The sequence below is a fragment of the Halichoerus grypus genome, chromosome 5 (assembly GCF_964656455.1).
Source record: "Halichoerus grypus chromosome 5, mHalGry1.hap1.1, whole genome shotgun sequence".
Lineage (NCBI taxonomy): Eukaryota > Metazoa > Chordata > Mammalia > Carnivora > Phocidae > Halichoerus > Halichoerus grypus.
Window position 1 is genome coordinate 86398445 of NC_135716.1, and position 20339 is coordinate 86418783.

The 20339-nt window shown below is 46.1% G+C and overlaps 4 non-coding genes across 4 annotated transcripts; 2 read left to right on the forward strand and 2 right to left on the reverse strand.

Moving 5' to 3' along the window:
* Positions 1-11009: 11009 nt before the first annotated feature.
* Positions 11010-11081, reverse strand: TRNAE-UUC (transfer RNA glutamic acid (anticodon UUC)). Its single transcript has one exon. It is a non-coding gene; the product is annotated as a tRNA-Glu (tRNA).
* A 3778-nt stretch (positions 11082-14859) lies between these two features.
* On the forward strand, positions 14860-14932 carry TRNAV-CAC (transfer RNA valine (anticodon CAC)). The gene has a single exon. It is a non-coding gene; the product is annotated as a tRNA-Val (tRNA).
* A 2804-nt stretch (positions 14933-17736) lies between these two features.
* TRNAN-GUU (transfer RNA asparagine (anticodon GUU)) lies at positions 17737-17810 on the reverse strand. Its single transcript has one exon. It is a non-coding gene; the product is annotated as a tRNA-Asn (tRNA).
* A 673-nt stretch (positions 17811-18483) lies between these two features.
* TRNAH-GUG (transfer RNA histidin (anticodon GUG)) lies at positions 18484-18555 on the forward strand. Its single transcript has one exon. It is a non-coding gene; the product is annotated as a tRNA-His (tRNA).
* Positions 18556-20339: the final 1784 nt, after the last annotated feature.

The window sequence follows — 20339 nt, forward strand, 5'->3', positions numbered from 1 at the left end:
TTACAACACTACTTCACTTCTGACACCAGCTATATGAATTTTCCACACATCAAGTAACTCTGCAACACCACTTAGGTGTCCTACAATTTAACTCAATTCTGACACTGTCTACCTGGAGATAGTGTTAGATCCCACAGGTTAAGAGTTCAGTCCCACCAGATTGCCTCCCTCCCATTTCAGTTGCCAATCACCAGTCCAGGTTATTACCCGTGCTTCCCACCAGCTATAAACCAGAGGTTCCCAGAACCCCTTCCTTGGGTTCAATTAGCTTGCTAGAGTGTCTCACAGAAAACAGTTTACTTACTAGGTTACTGGTTTGTTATAAAAAAATATATATATAACTCAGAAACAACCAGATGGAAGGGACGCATAGGGCAAGGTATGTGGAAAGGGGTACAGAGCTTCCATGCCCTCTCTGGGCTTGCCACTCTCCCAGCACCTCCATGTGTTCACCACCTTGGAAGCTCACTGAACCCTGTAGGTCAGGGATTTTTGATGGAGGCTTCATTACATAGGCAAGATTGAGTAAATCATTGGTTGTGGGTGATTGATTCAACCTCCAGTCCCTCTCCCCTCCCCAGGGGTAGGAGGGTAGGACTGAAAGTTCCAACCTTCTAATCACAATTAGTTCCCCTGGCAACCAGCCCTGAGGCTTGTTATGAATAACAAAACACACCTTCAAAAACTTAGAAGCATTGGGCTAATTTCTCAATAACTAGCAAAACTCAACCAAGATAAAATAGACAATCTGAAAATCCTGTAAAGATTGAAGAATTTATTTTGTAGTTGAATAACTCCCAATAAAGAAATCTCCAGGCCCAGATGGTTTCACTGGAAAAGTCTATGAAACATTTAAAGAAGTACATTAATTTTCCACAATCTAATCTGGAGTATACAAGAGAAAGGAGCACCTTCCAACTCATTTTATGAGGCTAGTATTACCCTGATACCTAAACCAGGCAAAGATAGTACAAAAGAAAACTATAAACCAATAGCTCTCATGAATTTAAATGCAAAAATATTAGCAGATTGAATCAGCAGCAAAATATGAGCATATTGAATCCTGCAATGTATAAAAAGAATTATGCATCACAACAAAGTGGGATTTATTCCAAGTGTGCAAGGTTGGTTCAATACTAAAAAATTAATTGATATAATTTGTGGTGTCTCTCTTTTGATCAGATGGGAGCCCCCAGATGTGGGGCGATGATCAGGTGGAAGCCGGTGGCATGGGCGGTGAAAGGATTCACCCAAGGCAGAACAAAGGAGATAGAAATTTATTGAATATACCGCCAGGGAGCCGTGGGCAAGACAGCAAAGGAGAGGCCATCTGCCACAAGGCCACTGTTTTTAAAGAAGGAAGATGAGGAGGTATGGCGACGAATGGAATTTTTCCCTTTATGGTTACTGTGCCTAGTTGTAAGTAGGCCATTGGTTAGTTAGTGCCTGTCTGTTAGTTAGATGGGTCTGTCTGTATTCAGCCAGGTGGTTGCTGCGGGCCCTTTTGCCGTGATCACGTTTCCATTGCTCAAGTCTGTTGTCTAAAGCGGCCTGTACATAATTCACTGTATCAACATGATGAGGGAGCAGAAGGCAAGCTGAAGACAAAGCGGAAGCTGGCACCCTACAAACCACCACCCCCCCTTTGGGATATATGTAACATTCCTCAGGCACTCCGGGCTGCCCTAAAGGAAAAACAAATGGTTAACTGATAGAGATCACAGTCTTGCAGGACAGGAGTCTCCCTCAGTTTACTTACAAAAGCCTTAGCAATAGCTTCCAGAAGGAAATGTAAATAAAATTGAATTTCTTCTAAACCTGAAGCCCATTGACAAGGACATGTGATAGGAAGAATGTAGCATCCCTGCAGAAAGGTCCCAACTGTCTTCCTGTTAGTGCCTCATTAGAGGGGAGAACAGCCTTGGCTTGACAATAACCAGGCCTCCAGTATCCGGAGAGTCCTTAGCATATGACAGTCCTTCAGGACACCCCCTTTGTCCTCACCTCCCCAACTCCTGAGTATATAATCAGCCACTCCTCAAGACCACAGGGCAGCAGCTCTTTCTGCCCACGGGTCCTGTCCCCGTGCTTTAATAAAACCACCTTTTTGCACAAGAGACATCTTAAGAATTCTTTCTTGGTCGTCGGCTCCGGACCTCACTTACATTCTAAAACTTCATCAAACAGGCTAAAGAAGACACAACATACTATTACACCAACTGACGCGGAACAAGTATTCAATAAAATCCAATACCATTCATGAATAAAACTCTCAGATAAATAGGACTAGAGAGGCACTTCCTCAATTTAATAAAGAGCATTTCCAAAAAACCTACAGCTAACATTATACTTAGTGGTGAAATACTGAATGCTTTCTGATATAATTTGGTGTTTGGGTCCGAGAGTGAAATGTCAAGTAAGAATTCTTGAGATGTTTTCGATGCAAAAAGGTGGTTTTGTTAATGCACGGGGATAAGACCCATTGGGCAGAGAAAGATGCATTTTAAGTGTGAGAAGTAACTGATTATATAGGGTTTTTTATCCTATGGAGGGGGAAGGTGACATTAGGGCTCCAGGAAATTGAGTCTATAGGTTCCTGGAGGTCTGACTATTCTCAAGATTGTGCTTTTCTTGCAAATCATTAAGACAGTTACAAACTGATGGAGTTTTAGGTCCTGTATGACTGTGATCTTTATCAGTTGACCATTTGCTTTTTCCTTCCTTTGTTCTTGGGCAGTTGTGAGTGGCTGAAAAATGTTACATCTATCCCACTCCCACCTTGAGAGGGGGAGGTGGTATGTGGAGTGTCAGTTTGCCCTTTACCCTCAGCTTGCTTTTTGTTATCTCATCACTTTCCCCCAAAGATTAGGAACAAGAAAATGATGTCTGCTCTCAGGACTTTTATTCAATATCATATTGCAAGTTCTGGCTACTGCACTAAGGCAAGAATAAAGAAATAAAAGGCATATAGATTAATAAGAAAGAAAGAAAACTGTCCCTATTTGCAGATGACATAACTGTCTATATAGAAAATTCCAAGGAAAAAACAAACCTAGAACTAATAAATGAGTTCAACAAGATTGTGGGATATGAGATCAACACACAAAAATCAACTGCATTTCAGACGCCTGGGTGACTCAGTCGGTTAAGCGTCTGCCTTCGGCTCGGGTCATGATCCCAGGGTCCTGGGATAGAGTCCCATATTGGGCTCCCTGCTCAGTGGGGAGCCTGCTTCTCCCTCTGCCCCTCCACCCCTCCTCCCCTTTGCCGCCCACCTTGTGCTTGCTCGTGCTCTCTCTCTCACAAAAAAAATAAATAAAAATAAACTGTATTTCTATACACTAACAAAGAATACATGGAAATTATTTAATTGAATTTAATTGAAATTTAAAAACAATACAATTTAAAATTGCTCCAAAGAAAATTAAATACTTAGATATAAATCTAAGAAAGCAAATAAAGGATTTGTATGCTGAAAATTATAAGATACTGATGAAAGAAATTTTAAAAACCTAAATAAATGGAGAGATATACTGTATTCATGATTGGACATCTCAAGATAGTAACGATGTCAACTCTCCCCAAACTGATCTATAGGTTTAGTGTAATTCCTATCAAAATCCCAGCAAAATATTTTATAGATATAGATAGGCATATTATAAAACTTATATGGAAATAACAGACTCTTAAATAGCTAAAATAATCTTGAAAAAGAAGAAAAAACTGGGAGGAATCATTTTAGCTGATTAGGTAGGTTAGTATATAGGGTTATAAAGTTATAGTAAGCAATACAGTGTGGTATTGGTGAAGGGATAGAAAGATAGATCAATGGAACAGAATAGAGAACTCACAAATAGACCCACACAATTATGTCCAACTGATTTTTTATAAAGGTGCAAGAGCAATTCAATGGAGGAAGGATAGCCTTTTTCAACAAATGATGCTGGAGCAATTGGACATCTATTGGCAAAAAATGTGCCTCACTTTAAACTTCACACCTTAAACAAAAGTAATTCAAGATAGAGCACATGCTTAAAAGCAAAATGTAAAATTATAAAACTTTTATAGAAAAGTAGGAGAAAATGTTCAAGGTTTAGGACTAGGCAAAGAATTATTAATCTTGGCACCAAAAGCATGATCCATAAAAGGAAAGATTGATAGATTGGACCATATAAAAATTAAAAACCGATGCTCTACAATAGACTTTGGGGGGTTTTTTTTGTTTTTTTTTTCTAAGATTTTATTTATTTATTTATTTATTTGACAGAGAGAGACAGCGAGAGAGGGAACACAAGCAGGGGGAGTGGGAGAGGGAGAAGCAGGCTTCCCACTGAGCAGGGAGCCCGACACGGAGCTTGATTCCAGGACCCTGAGACCATCCCAGGACCTTGAGACCATGACCTGAGCCGAAGGCAGACGCTAATGACTGAGCCACCCAGGCGCCCCTACAATAGACTTTGTTAAGAGAATGAAAAGACAAGGAGAAAATATTTGCAAATCATATATCCACAAAGGACTAGTGTCTAGAATATAAAAAGAATTTCAAAACTCAGTAGTAAAATAACAAACAACCCAATTAGAAAATGGAAAAAGGTAAGAACGGATATTTCACCTGAAAGGATATAAAGACTTCAAATAAGCACATGTAAAAGCCATTCAACATCACTAGCCATTAGGTAAAGGCAAATTAAAACCACAATGAGATATCACTCCACACCTATCTGGAATGACTAAAGTTAAAAATACCAAATGTTGGGGTGCCTGGGTGGCTCAGCCCTTAAGCATCTGTCTTGGGCTCAGGTCATGATCCCAGGGTTCTGGGATCAAGCCCCACATTGGGCTCCCTGCTCAGCAGAGAACCTGCTTCTCCCTCTCCCACTCCCCCTGCTTGTGTTGCCTCTCTCGCTGTGTCTCTCTCTATCAAATAAATAAGTAAAATCTTAAAAAAAAAAAAAAACCAAATGTTATAAATAATTTCAATGTATGCTCCTATAAAATTGTTAAATTCTGCTTAAATATGCAAATAGATATTAAATTAAATAGAGTTAGATACTCTATTTTGGCTTCCTACTAAAGGTAAATCTCATGACAGTCAAATAAATGTTCAAATTCTAAACTTGCCTCATTCTTTTTTTTTTTTAAAGATTTTATTTATTTATTTGACAGAGAGAGAGACAGCGAGAGAGGGAACACAGAGAGAGGGAATACAAGCAGGGGGAGTGGGAGAGGGAGCCCGATGCGGGGCTTGATCCCAGGACCCTGGGATTGTGACTTTAGCTCAAGGCAGACGCTTAACTACTGAGCCACCCAGGCACCCTAAACTTGCCTCATTCTGATTTGACTGATACTCAGCCCTAATGATAATCCTTATATAGTATTTTTTAGCAACTAAGCATAACCAATAATAGCTAAGGTCAAGTAATATTTATTATGGTACAATTGTCAAATAATCTGCTATAAAGTGAACTTTTACTAATAGAGCATTCTACTCAGATCACTCTGGCATGAACATGCTATTTGACTAAAGGTCTGAGAGTATTAATTTTTAGCCATATAAATAGCAGCTTTCTTTGAGGAACCTATCTTCCCTTCATTCAAAGGGCTCTACGATTGTGAATTTGATGAGGATGTGTGGCTATTGTGATTCAAGTCAGACTTATGTTCACTAGAACAAAAATGTTTCTGCTTTTACAGATCAAGTAAAACTCTAATAGACTACCCATCTCTTTCAGATCTAGGGACACTGATGAGTTAACGACAAAGAGTGCTGAGCCATTCTGATTAGTTCTTCAGGTCTGGTATCCATTGTATTAACTGTGATCACCTTGTCTTTGGGAATTAATTGTCACGTGACACTCTCAACTCCATCTCCCATTATCTCCATTAATTTCAGGGATCACGGTTCAATGGCAGCAGTTCCCACTGTGCTTCCCAAAACAGCCACCACAGAGTCCTTGGAGGATGCAGAGAAAGCCTTCTTGAATGTACTTCCCACAGCCTTCTTCAAAATAGCGTTATTCTTGATCTTTCTAGAGGATATAGATAGGGGTGAATGAGCTTGTCTTACATGATAAATCCACTCTAGCATCCTGATCTCCCTAAGCCTTTGCATACTTTCCTCTGTAATATACCAAAGAAGTTCTGACACTTGAACTTCATTTACAATAGGCCACTTTTTAGTGCAAGTTTTCAGTCAACCAAGCAAGTGAACAGTGAGAGCCTCTTGAGTAAATGTCTTGCTACTGCATGCCATGAACTTGTTAGGGGTTAGTTGGACAGTTAGGTAGTCAGGGCCAGCGTCCCCAACAAGAAAATATGGAGTCAGGACAGCAAAAATAAAACAGCACTAACATCCTGTTTTACAGCTTAGATAGGACCACACCAGCATTCTGCTTTGCAACCTTTGCAAAAAATGACTTCTGCAAAAGGTCCTAAAATAAGTCAATTAACCACAAAGCATTTGTCAATGTCACAGGCAAGGGGCAGTTAAGACATAAGTCCCCAGATGTCAGCAAAAAAGACCATCAGCACAGAGACATTAACCTAATCGGCAGACAGATACATGACCAGAGCCCTGATTGGCACCACTCAGCACACCCTGATTGCTTAAAATAGTTCCGCAGAAGAGCTCATAAAAACCCCTAAACTTGGGAACTCCGAAGGCAACCCTCTCAGGCTCCCTCCCTCTCCAGGAGCTTTATACCCTTGCTCAATAAACTACTTTGCTGCCCACCACTCTTTGTCTGGTCTACCTCTTCATTCTTGGAAATGGAGTGACCAAGAACTGCAGGCAGTAAAGGCAGAGAATTCTTACAACAAACTGATGATGTCCCCTGACATCAGGATCCTTAATACCTTCAAATCTAATCAGGTCTAAGACCCAATTCCAGATAATCCAGAACAAATTCTGTATTATGTAAACTTATGTTCTTCTAGAACCACTTCACTTACTATAATTCAGTTCTAACCAAGAATGTCACCACAGCAATGTTAAATACAATAGAACAATGGCACCTCACAAAGAAATAGGACTGGGAACTTCAGCAAATTGGATCTCTGCTACCGTGTTACTTTCTTGTGCCTACATACACACACACCTTACTCCCTCCTGCCCATATATTGGATCAGGCATTTGCACTGACCAGTTTTTCAAGAATTTAAAAATAGAGCTACCCTATGACCCAGCAATTGCACTACTGGGTATTTACCCCAAAGATACAAATGCAGTGATCCAAAGGGGCACCTGCACCCCAATGTTTATAGCAGCAATGTCCACAATAGTCAAACTATGGAAAGAGCCCAGATGCCCACTGACAGATGAGTGGATAAAGAAGATGGTATATATATATATATATATATATATATATATATACACACACACACACACACACACACACACACACACACACACACACAATGGAATATTACTCAGCCATCAAAAAGGATGAAATCTTACCATTTACATCAACATGGAAGGAACCGGAAGGTATTAGGCTGAGCAAAATAAGTCAATCAGAGAAAGACAATTATCCTATTGTTTCATTCATATGTGGAATTTAAGAAACAAAACAGGATCATAGTGGAAGGGAGGGGAAAATAAATAATACGAAATCAGAGAGGGAGAAAAACCATGAGAGACTCTTAACTATAGAGAACAAACTGAGAGTTGCTGGAGGGGAGGGGGTGGGGGGAGGGGGTAACTGGGTGATGGGCATTAAGGAAGGCACTTGATGTAATGAGAACTGGTTGTTATATGCAACTGATGAATTACTGAACTTTACATCTGAAACCAATGATCACTATATGTTAACTAATTGAATTTAAATAAAATAAGTTTAAAAAAATGTTTAAATCAGATAACAAAAAGCCCTAGGGGTGCTTGGGTTACGCAGTCATTGGGCTGCTGACTCTTGGTTTCCACTCAGGTCTTAGTCTCCAGATCATGGGATCCAGCCCTGACTCAGGCTCCACACTCAGGGTGGAGTCTGTTTAAGATTTTCTCTCCCTCTCCTTCTGCTCCTCCCCCCCAGCCCTCAGTCCGCCTTGTGCTGGCCAGCTCTCCCTCACTTCAATCAATCAATCAATCAATCAATCAATCTCTAACGAACCAGTGGAGTATTAGTGGATGTAACTGAAATATTTTAATCTGGAGCTCTAGAAATAAAGGTAAAACTTGTCTACAAAGTAGTTTTCTTGTATTGCCAGAATTTGGCGCTTTGTAACTGTGTATCCTTCCTTGGAAGGCAGGCTTGGTGTGCTCAAAACTTGTTTCCAACTCTTGCTTACTTCAGTGAGTTTAGACCTATTTACAGGGTTCCTTTGGGGTCCTCCAAGGACGCAAATGATGTCTTTTATATTTCTTGCATTTTCAAGCAAGACTCTTCAGAAAAGAGCACATTAAAGTCTTTCAAAAAAATAATTCTATCCAGTTTCTGAAAGGACATTTTTTTCTTTTTTTCTTTTTTCATTCAAATATAACTAACATAGGGTGTTATATTAGTTTCTTTTTTCTTTTTTCTTTTTTTAAAGATTTTATTTATTTATTTGAGAAAGAGAGAATGAGAAAGAGCGAGCACATGAGAGGGGGGAGGGTCAGAGGGAGAAGCAGACTCCCTGCCGAGCAGCGAGCCCGATGCAGGGACTCGATGCAGGGACTCGATGCAGGGACTCCAGGATCATGACCTGAGCCGCAGGCAGTCGCTTAACCAACTGAGCCACCCAGGCGCCCTATTAGTTTCATTTTTCACATATGAGGCAACCTCTCCACTCTAGTGTCTCTACCCCTTCCTGAATACAGAGCTTTGTGCTGTGTCCAAATTTAAGGCATGTGATATGCAAAATTCAACCAGAAGCAATGTCTTCAGAAAGAACTAAGGCAGTGCTTCAGCCAAATGAGAGCTCAGTACTGCAGAGGCCCCCGCTTAGGGGCTATATTGTCTTTCCCTGGAAGCAAGAGCCCAGTATTTTCACATCCTGGATTCGGAAACCCACATTTCAGTCAGGACTCCCAATTTGGAACAAAACACAATTTGAAAGTTTTTATCCTTTGGACGTTGGAGCTACTGGAAGCTTCAGAAGCTGGGGGACTTGCAGCTCTGAGGCTTGGGAGAGCTCCTTGCAAGCCAAGAGCAGTGGGACTCCTTCCCTCCCTGTCTTTCTCTTCCCTTTCATTACATTGCTCTGCCAGGTCATTCCTATCAAGCTGCAATGACTCTGCCTTGCCTTTCTTTCAGAAATAGAGGATCCCTTTGGCTTCTGTCACTTTGTGTTTTTTTGTTTTTTATCAAATTTTGAGTCAAACACTTTAATCAGGCCTTCATGTTTTAAACAGCTCCATAGCCAAGGCTGAAGGTCTCAGGGCATTTGGCTGTCTTAAAATGGTGAACATTCCACCCAAGTCAGTCCTTGATTAGATACTTGAATTGGACAGAAGACCAGCCATGAGACCAAGTGTTAATTACTCATATCACAGGCCACTACCAAGTGCAGGGCCAAAGTCCAGGAAACAGGCTGCCATGTTGGCTCTACTTTCTCTTCTTTTGACTTTGTATTATTTGTTTTGATGTAGATAATGATGTTTTATAAGGGTGCAACTGTATTTCTAGCTTTTCAATACCTGCAAGCATCTATTTTCTTGCCTTGTATATATATATAAATGTGCGTATGTATAAATGTGCATATGTATGCGTGTATTTATGCTGACCCAGAGGTCACCAAATGAGACGTTTTTCTCAGAATTAAGGAAAGCATAACAGACAGAAGCATCCTTAAGTCAAATGAATTTTCTTCCCTTGGTTGGTTCTTCTTACAAGAAAGTATCCAGAGAGAAAGCAGGCAGTAACTGCTTTTGTGAAAGACCTTCATGTATCCGTTTTCTCAAGGGTCTCTACAGAAATGTAAGGAAAAAATATCAAAAGCATCCTTATCCTCCTCTAGGATTCTGGAAATAGAAGCTCAGGCACTACCCCACTTCGGGGAGAGGCACAATTGAGTACAAACTACAAGTTGCCTGTGTCGGCTTGGACTCAGACTGGAGCCAGGACCAGCTCAAGGCCAGGACAAGGTAAGACTAAGCACCATCATCACAGGACAGCCACCTACCTGACAGCATCAACACAGACAACTCTGAAAAGCTCTTGAAAACTTCCCCCTTCCCTTTGAAGAATTTTCCACCTGCTGCCCTCATCCTCCCACCATAGGAAAGGATTCTTCACTTTTTGCTGGGCCAGGACCCTCTAAGATCCCTGCAGGGCACAGAGAGTCAGGAGGGCAGGAGCTAAGGGGGCAGCTGCACCTCCCTGAAGGGTCTCTCCTGGGGTGGGGGGTTCTAGAGCTCAGGCTGACCCTGGACCCACTGCCTACCAAAGCCACCAGAAGGAGTCCAGAGGGCAGGTGGTGCTGGGGGCATGACAACCTCAACGTGTTCCTACAAGCACAGGGCACACCTGGCCTGCACCATCTGGGAGAGGCAAGTAACACTCGGCCTGCCTGAAGCTTCTCTAACAGCCTGAAGGCAACAGGTGTCTGGTTCCTGAAGGGACAAGAGGGACCTCCTCCAGAGGACAATGTCCTCCCCTGGCCTTGGAGGAAAGGTCCTGCAGAGGCTGGTTTTGACGGACATCGCCCAAGGAAAGGAGCAACAGTGGCCCAGCCAGTTACCTTGAGATGTCTGCAGGGTACTTTCAAACATATATATGGAGAGAGAGAAAGTAAATGTGGGCAAATGCTAACTGGTGCACTTAGCTGAGGGATACAGGACGTTACCACTCCTGCAACTTGTTTTGTATGTTTCAAAGTGTGTTGGTTGTTTGTGTTTGTTTTTTTTTTAAAGAAGTGACTGGAAGTTCCAACTTCTCTTTAGATGGAAATTCTGAAAGTGAAACCTTGGGTTTCTGAGGTGAGAGGAGTCTCTGTTCGGGCTCACCCAGCTCTCCTCTCCCGGCGTGGGAGTTCGCGTGGACCCTGGGGCCTGACCTCCTCGGCGTTTAGGGACTGAGTGCAAAACAGCGTTCCCTGACCGGGAATCGAACCCGGGCCGCGGCGGTGAAAGCGCCGAATCCTAGCCACTAGACCACCAGGGAGCTGCTTGCCCGTTATTTTTAAGAGATACGAGTACCCTCTGCGTTAAGCGGTTTCCTGTCTGCTTGTTCTTCTGGGTGACCCACACCCCTCTCAGGAATTGTCCCCTAAGGCCACTCCCACCCTGCTCTCTCAATAAAAAGAGCCCCACAGGGAAGACCTTACACTGTGGGGGACAGCGGTCCCGCCCCGAGGCCCGCCAGGTCCACGAGCGCCGGCACCAGTCGCCCGGCCCGGCCGCCGCTCAGAGCTGCCTTTGCGAGGGGGCCGCGTGCGGACACGACGTCGCGGGGAGGACAGGGGAGGGGAGGCGCCCGGCGTGAGACCCCGGGGTCCGCAACATCACCAGGTGGACTCCGGGGGACGCAGCAACCGAGGCGGCGCGGCCCGAGACCGCTTTCGGGAAGGTTCGGCGGCCCCGAACTGGACCCCGGTCTTCCCCCTACGACCCGCCGCCCTGCGCTTCCACCCTACCTCCGCCGATGCTCTGCACGCTCGGGCCCGAACTGGCCTCTTGGACGCCGGCCTCTCTCCCGCCACACAGCCGCTCGGTCAGAAACTCGTGTGTCTTCTTTCGTCGGCCGCGGCCTTGGAGCCACGCTTCTCCTTGCTGCCCGCTTTCGGCAAACGACCCTCCCGATACAAGGCACACTGGCTCCGTCACCCTGAAGTCGCGGGATCGTGGGATTGAGCGCCCTGGCGCTTTTTCTTGGGAGGTCGGGGAAAGCTCTGTCCCTCTTCCAGGCCCGTCCCCGAGGGCCGGGGGTCAGGGCCGGGGCGCCTCAGCGCGGCTTCTCTCGCCGGGTCTGGACTCCCCGCGCCTTCCGTCGCGGCCTACACAGAAGCTCCAAGGAGCGAGCGCTCGACTGGGTGTGCGGGAACCCGGCGGGGCGCGTGTGGTAGTCTGTGGTCCTCGAGCGCTGACTGCCCTGCCCGCTCCTGTAGGGGAAGGGACAACCACTCCTTTCTCCTGTCCGCGCGCAACCGCAAAGGGTTCCCCGACGCGACCGAAAGACGGTGAATCCTCGCCACCGCCTCTGCGGGGGGGGGGGCGGGGGGGGAGGAGAAAAATAGAATTTGGAGGGCAGGAAAGGGGAAAAATACTAATGAAATTTCATGATGGAATGCTTCTTTGAAGGCCACATCTTTTGGAGCTAAGCCCTCCGGTCGCTGGTGAAGATGATGCAGTCCAGTCACATCCTCAACTGCATTCTGAGGCCAAGCAGAACAAGACAGAGCGGCACTGAGGCTTTGTGTCCAGTGGGTGTGCTGCCCGCGCTTCCTCAGGGTGGGAGCGCTTGGACTTCGAGTGTGAAGGAAACTCGGTAACCATTGGTGAAGAGGAGCAACTGCTGGAGAAAATGGCACATTTGTTCCCCCAAACGTTTTAAGCTTTACTTCTAAAGGAAAACGAGAGAGAGAGAGAGAGAGAGCATGCGCATTAAAATCTTTCTCAGCATCTCTGCCTGTTGGCACTTCGCTCTGAGGTAAACATGAGAACCCCTCCAGACACAGGCTTTCTGTGAAAACCACCTTCGCCTCTTTGTCCCTCCTAAGTTAAAAATTGCACTCTGTGACCTGTTGAACAGGAAAACTATAAAAGGCAAATAAAAGAAGTTTCAGGCATTATAGAAGGTAAAACAAAACTGTTCTTCAACAAATGGTGTTGGGAAAACTGGACAGCAATGTGCAGAAGAATGAAACGGGACCACTTTCTTACACCATACACAAAAATAAATTCAAAATGGATGAAAGACCTAAATGACAGGAAACCATCAAAATCCTCGAGGAGAATACAGGCAGAAACCTTTTTGACCTCAGCAGTGGTAACTCGTTACTAGACACATTGCCAGAGGCAAAGGAAACAAAAGCAAAAATGAACTATTGGGACTTCATCAAGATATAAAGTTTCTGCACAGCGAAGGAAACAATCAACAAAACTAAAAGGCAGCCTACAGATTGGAAGAAGATATTTGCAAATGACATATCTGATGAAGGGTTATTATCCAAAGTCTATAAAGAACTTCTCAAACTCAGCACCCCAAAAACAAATAATCCAATTAAGAAATGGGCAGAAGACATGAATAGACTTTTTTTTCCCAAAGAAAACATCCAGATGGCTAACAGACACATGAAAAGATACTTAGCATCACTGATCATCTGGGAAATACAAATCAAAACCAGGATGAGATACCACCTCACTCTTGTCAGAATGGCTAAAATTAACAACACAGGAAACAACAGGTGTTGCTGAGGATGTGGAGAAAGGGGAACCCTACTGCACTGTTGGTGGGAATGCAAACTGGTGCAGCCACTCTGGAAAACAGTTTGGAGTTTCCCCAGAAAGTTACAAATAGAACTACCCTAGGATCCAGCAACTGCACTATTAGGTATTTACCCAAAGGATACAAAAATACAGATTCAAAGGGGTACATGAACCCCAATGTTTATAGCAGCATTATCAACAATAGCCAAACAATGGAGAGAGCCCAAATGTCCATGGATTGATGAATGGATAAAGATGTGGAATACAATGGAATATTACTCAGCCATCAAAAAATGAAATCTTGCCATTTGCAACTTTGCACCTATGTGTATTATACTAAATAAGTCAGTCAGAGAAAGACAAATACCATATAATCTCACTCATATGTGGAATTTAAGAAAGAAAACAGATGAACATATGGGAAGGGGGGACAAAAGAAGAGAGGAAACAAACCCTAAGAGACTCCTAAGGACAGAGAAGGAACTGAGGGTTGATGGGTGCATGGGGGATGAGCCAGATGGGTGATGGGTCTTAAAGAGGACATTTGTGATGAGCATTGGGGGTTCTATGTAAGTCATGATTCACTGAAATCTACTCCAGAAACCAATACTGCACTGTATGTTAACATTTAAAGTAAAGTTAAAATTTAAATTAAAAAAAAAAAAAAACTGCTCTTCAAAATGAGTCTCAAGACCAATTAGGGAGAAATCGAACAATCCTGAAATTTGAGTGGACTCCCCCTGGGTCCTAAATAGATGTATACTCTATCAGGTCTTCAAATGAATGCAGTACTGGCCAGGAATCGTGAGTTGGCCTGTATGGTGTTCGATATTTTAAAACAGTGAAATGTCCTAACACGTAGCCTTTGCTATGATACTGCCTAAAGCATACAGGGATGATTAAAATGTTGGACTTAAATTAGTCGACTAGAATAAGTGACAGTGGCAGGAATCAGAAGGACCCCCTCTGCCGAGAGGACGGCGCAGAAGCGCAGAGCCCAGGCGCCCGCGAAGGAAGAGCGCGCGGGTGAGGCGCCGCGGGGCAGGCGGGAGGCCGGGGAGGGCGCGTCCTCCGGTTCCTGGGAGGATTCCCGGCGCCGAGCCGCGGCCACGAGCCGAGAGCACCGACCGCGCCCGCGGTGAAAGGGGCCGCCGACAGCTCAGGAGGGCGGGTGACCCCACGGCCGGGCGGCGGGGGCGCCTGGGGGCTCAGACGCCCCTGACCGGCCCCCTCCGGGAGCTGGGGAGTCGGCGGGGCGCCTTCTGCACCGGGGCCGTCGTTCCGGATCTGGAAACCCTGCGCTCGGTGCGGATCCCGGAGCCAGACTGCCGAGGGCCCCCGGGTCTTCGCCTCCTGCGGGGAGACGCGGAAGCCTAAGGCGGCGCCGCGCGGGGGCTGCGGTCCCTTTCCCTGAGGCGTCGCGGGGGCTCCCGGCGGCCTTTCGCACTTGGAAAGAAGTTGGTGGCACGAGCGAAGGTGTTCAGGGTTCCGGCCCGAGACCCGCCACCCGTCCCGTTTCCGTAGTGTAGTGGTTATCACGTTCGCCTCACACGCGAAAGGTCCCCGGTTCGAAACCGGGCGGAAACAGCTCCCTTTTGCCCCCAGTTCTATTCTATTGTTGGTGAAAACACAAAGGAGGAGCCTTGGAGCCAAGGCGGCCTCGGCGGGCGCAGCCCCATTTTCCATTCAGAAAACCAAACACAAAGCAAGACTGCGCTTCCCTTGCTTCCTGAAAGCCTGCTCGGCACTTCACAGCCTGGCCTCGCTCGTCCGCGGCGAGTCTCAGCGGAGAGCAGCGCACAGCCAGTTCGTCAGGCCCACGAGGGCTCCCGGCACCAGGCCCACTGCAGGTTTCCTCTACCTCCAGAAAGCCCCTGAGCTGCTCCCCTGGCGCCTCAATCCGCTGTCCGGGCGGACGGGCCCCGTGGCTCTGAACACCAACCCAGTCTCCCCGGCGGGGCACACGTGGCTTTCCCGACCCCAGCACGCCGGCGCAACGGGTGCATTTGCCCCACAGAGCAAAGGAAAACCAACTGCGCCTGGGACTCGTAGAGGAAGAGTTTCGGGCTCCTCCTAATGAGCCCGCAGGTGCCAGCATCAGGAGAGCCCCTGAGCTAGCTGGCGGGTCCCGAAGTAGAGGGACCCCACCCGCTGCGAGCCAAGTCCGCCCCGCACTCACCAGGAAACCGAGGCTCGGACAGAGAGCGTGGCCTTGGCTCTGCCGCACACAGGGCTAAAGCTCGACTAGAATGTAGCACAGGCCAGTTACCTTGGGGTCAGACCTCAGAGCCCAAAGCGCCTCTGAGGCTGGGAGAGGTGATGAGCAGCGGGGCAAGGGCTGGGAGCCTTGGGCCGCTGGGAATCGCCCCCACTTTTGCTCTGTACCTCTGGCAAATCTAACTTTCACTGCAAAGGCCAAAGCAGAGATCTAGCATGGTCTGATAGTCTAGTGGCTAGCATTCCCCTCTTTCACAGCCACTACCCAAGTCCAGGAAACTCTTTTCCCAACTTCCCAGCATGAAGAAGCCTCTTCTTAAAATCTCAAAGGGAGATTTTAACCCCCTGAGGGTTAGGGTTAGGGTTTCCCCAGGTCCAGGTTCGGAGAGCCTCTGCACTGAATCTCTAAACTCCAGTGAGGCCTGGACTGAGGGTCCAAAGCATCTCCCAGAGCAGGGAGAGGTGAGATATTATGTCTTGTCCTGGCCTTGACCTAGTCCTGGCGGCAGTCTGAGTCCAAGCAGACAGATCCTGATTGGTGTGTGTTCAATTGTGTCTCTCCCTGAAGTGGGGTAGTGACAGCTTTAATTTTCATGACCCCAGAGGTCATGGATGTCCAAGGATGCTATTGATGAGGTTTTATACTTGCATTTGCTTTCTTGCTGATTCTGTAACTCAGAAGGGGAAAAAATGTTTAGCTGTGGATAAATTAGTGGTCTCAGTGCTAGGTACAAGGGAAAAAATTCGAGATGATAGTAAGGATGAATTTCAAATACTTTTAACAAATTAGTTTTAATAATTGAGGGGTGCCTGGGTACTTCAGTCGGTTAAGCAACTGACTCTTGATTTTGGCTCAGGTCATGGTCTCAGGGTCATGATCCCAGGGTCATGATTTCAGGGTCATAAGATTGAGCCCCATGTTGGGCTCCACTGCTCAGTGGGGAGTCTGCTTGAGATTCTCTCCCTCTACTCCTTCCCCTGCTCCACGCTCTTGCTCTCTTAAATAAATAAATCTTTATTTAAAAAGAATTTTAATAATCAACATATTATGGCATAGAAAATGTTTTATGTCATGTCATGTTTCTAAAGAGAACTCCTTGTATGCATCAGACTGATTTAATCATTTTGGTCTAAAAACTTTATATTGTCTTCCTGATTTTCTAACAATTTAGAAAATATTGGTAGCATAGTATTCTAGTTTGTACAAGTCTTGGATTAATTTTCTCTTCAAAATCCTAATGACACTGAACATCCTAAATTACCTATCCTGGTTTTACTGGTCATTGACAAACTTTAATTCCAATAACTAACTTTATATAATTTAAAATTATGTGTTCTGGTAAATTAATACCATATACCTAACATATACCATATAATATCTTTTAAGTGAAGATTAAGTTTTTAAAATTCTAGAAATCATCGTGATTTAATTATTCCACTCACGGGGCGCCTGGGTGGCTCAGTTGGCTAAGCAACTGCCTTCAGCTCAGGTCATGATCCCGCATCAGGCTCCCTGCTCAGCGGGGAGTCTGCTTCTCCCTCTGACCCTCTCCCCTTTTGTTCTCTCTCTCAAATAAATAAAAATCTTTAAAAATTTTTCAAAAATTAAAAAAAATTATTCCACTCACAACTTTCAGTAAATGTTTTAGGTATCATCTAATATATGATTCCAACATATATTTCTGTATTATGTGTCAGCTCCCTTTGAGATTTTAAGATCTATTGTTAAATTCTTTGAGTGATATTAAATTGAATTAACTATAATCTTTGCCTGGACAATTTCTAATTAAGAGAAAAATAACAGGGGTGCCTGGGTGGTTCAGTTGGTTAAGCATTTGACTGCAGTATTACTTATAATACTAATAGCATAAAACCAACTTAATTTCAAAAGTATATGGAAAGGGTTAAATAAATACTAACACAAAGAAACTTCATTGTTAAAAGGAATTCAGAAGGTAACGATGATGACTCTACTCTTGAGGATTCCTGGTGACCTGTTTTCCTCCAGCTCTTCAAGGATCCGAGGATCCGTGACGATCTTGGTTTAGGTCCTTCTCTTGTACACAAAACACTTAAGGACCGGAGGGTGATAGAGGCATTTCTCTCCCTTTAGGTGAGAGGATGCACAGGGTAGAAACAACTGTAGACGCTGTAACGCTCTAAAAATAGCACCGCGTCCCTGGGTGGGCTCGAACCACCAACCTTTCGGTTAACAGCCGAACGCGCTAACCGATTGCGCCACAGAGACCCGTGGAGGCGCACGTCCTCATCCAACAGAGAGCAAGCACACGCACTCAACGCTAGGGGGAGCCACCCACCTTTACAGGACAGCCGTTAAGTCTCCAAAGTCTCGGAAAACCCGAGAGGAGTTGATACGGCGTGTTCGTCGCGTTTGAAACCCGTGCGTTGGGCGATTCCAAAGGCAGAAGGGCAGCCAGCCGAACAGCCTCCCCACACCTCGTTCCATACCCGCTTCAGATGCCAGCGCCCCCCCACACACACACCCAGGGCCGTCATCCCCCGGGCCTGAGGCAAGAGGGGCCCAAGAGAACGCCTGGTGGGCTCGCGTGATGGCTCTTCCATTTGCTTCGCCTTCACCCGCCTATCTGCGCTGCAGGAGCTCCGCTCGGCTGCGGTCGGTGGGGTGGGAGCCAGCTGGAGTGGAGGGTGCGGGGATCAAAAGAGGAAGTGTAAGGAGGAGGGAAAGAAATGGGGGCGGCATGGACGCTGCAAAGATACTTCCCAGGAGGCCTGTACAGATGCACGGGCTGGATGCAGTGGAGATGATAAATGCGTCAGAATGGGGAGGGAAACAGCACGAGTACCTTGCAGTTGTCCGAGAACAAAGCAGCGCAATAACTGGAATGTATTTGTCAAAATTAGTAGAGCAAGGCGTGAGCTTGCCCCCGGGGCCGTGGCGCGCCGTGATCGTATAGTGGTTAGTACTCTGCGTTGTGGCCGCAGCAACCTCGGTTCGAATCCGAGTCACGGCAAGGATTCAGTTTTTCTTTGTGTTTCAAGCCGCATGGGCCCCTCTCCTTACCTGCAGGCAGAGAGCCACGCTTTTCGCCGGCCATCAGTGCAATACGGTCAGGAGAAGAGAGGAAAACCCAATAGTGCAACTAAGCTATATGTAGCTCTGTCACAGAGAAACCCCTGGCGTGCTCCACATTTCACCATTTAACAGAAAATATCTAAAGATGAGGTGCGAGCTCTCAATAAGCCCTGTGTGTAGCTTCCCCTAAGGAAATGGTCTAGTCATGTCGGGGGTTTTTCTGGTGGAAATATTTCACACATTAGTGAGACTTTTGTACACAAAAAGAGCAGATTTTAAAGAGTTTGCAAATACACTCCAGACTGGTCCTGGTCTACGCTGGATTCTCTAACATTGGATAGTTGAGTTTTATCCTAAAAAGGAAAACAGTTATGTGTATTCACAGAACAAAATGCCCAAATAATTAAGGGACAGTTATTTAAATATTGAAATGTGCAATCATCACCAGGATCAAGACAAATTTTCTATCATCCAAGCATGTATGGTCCTTTGATACACTTTCCAGCTTGTCCTTTCTTCAAATTCACGTGAATGAATATACACTTTTTCTATCTAGCCATTATCTAGCAACATTATGATTTTTATATATGTTATTGCCTTTGTCATACTTTAATTTTGGTGTTAATGATAATGGTGTAATGATAAGTATCACATCATTGTAAACTAAAGACAAATGATAGATATTTGAGTAATTTTGATCTGCAGCATTTGAGGAAAGACTCATACAAATGCCATTCTACTAGTAATTTGTGGATATGTGAATAAATGTCCATTGGAGGAAAGGGAGCCATGGACCAAAAAAACAAAACACACACACACAAATTCTGCAAGGAAAGCAAGAGCACCGTTCTTATATCCTAGAGGGGCTAGAACGGAAGAGTGGAGAGGAGCAGTGAGGCAAGTCAGAGAAAAGTGGAATTTTTATTGCCACTGAAGAGTGCGTCCTCCTCCATCATTCCCCCTCTCTCGAAGGCCCTCCCAGGGATGGATGGGCCGACGGAAGCGAGGTTAAAAAGTGGTCCCGTGCGCAGAGTTTGGGCTCCTGCTGGACCAGCTGTCAGGTGTCTCTTCTGGGTAAGAGCGGCCCCCACAGGATACTCCTGCTCCGCCGTGGGAGAGACAGTAACTTGGCCAGCTCCGTGAGCCGCGCACGGCTCTGGCCCCTCAAGGAGGAGCAACGATTCCAGGCCGCTGAGCCGGGCCCGTCGAAGGGCTGAGCCAGGAGCACCCGCACAGGAACCGGTGGCCTGCTGCCGCAGGTTCTCTCTCCTCTCATTGTTTGGCAAACGTGGATCCAGCTCCCTCCGCAAGCACTGGAGAGGAGGCCGGGTCATTTCCGTGGGCTGGGGGTGGGTAGTGGGGTGGCGGCTTCCTGTCGCCAGGAACACAGCGGGAGTGGAAGACGAAGAGGGAGAGGAAGAAGCCGGGTGAGAGGCGAGGAACAGCTGACTAGCCGCGGCAGGGACGGAGAATGCGCGCTGGACCCGGGAGCCTGAACGCGAAGGCTGGTCTCGGGCCCCCATAATCCTGAAAGGGGTGCCTCCTTCCGACTTGGCCCCAAAGGGAATGTGGAGCGGGAGGCCTTCGGGCGACGTCCCCCATGATTTCCCACCAATATGCGCCGCGTGGCCTTTCTTCTGTTGGTGCCCGCCCGCCAGCCTGCGAGAAATTCCCGGCCTGGTGCCGAGCTCGATGGGCGGGGTCCCGGCGCGGGAGCTGCCA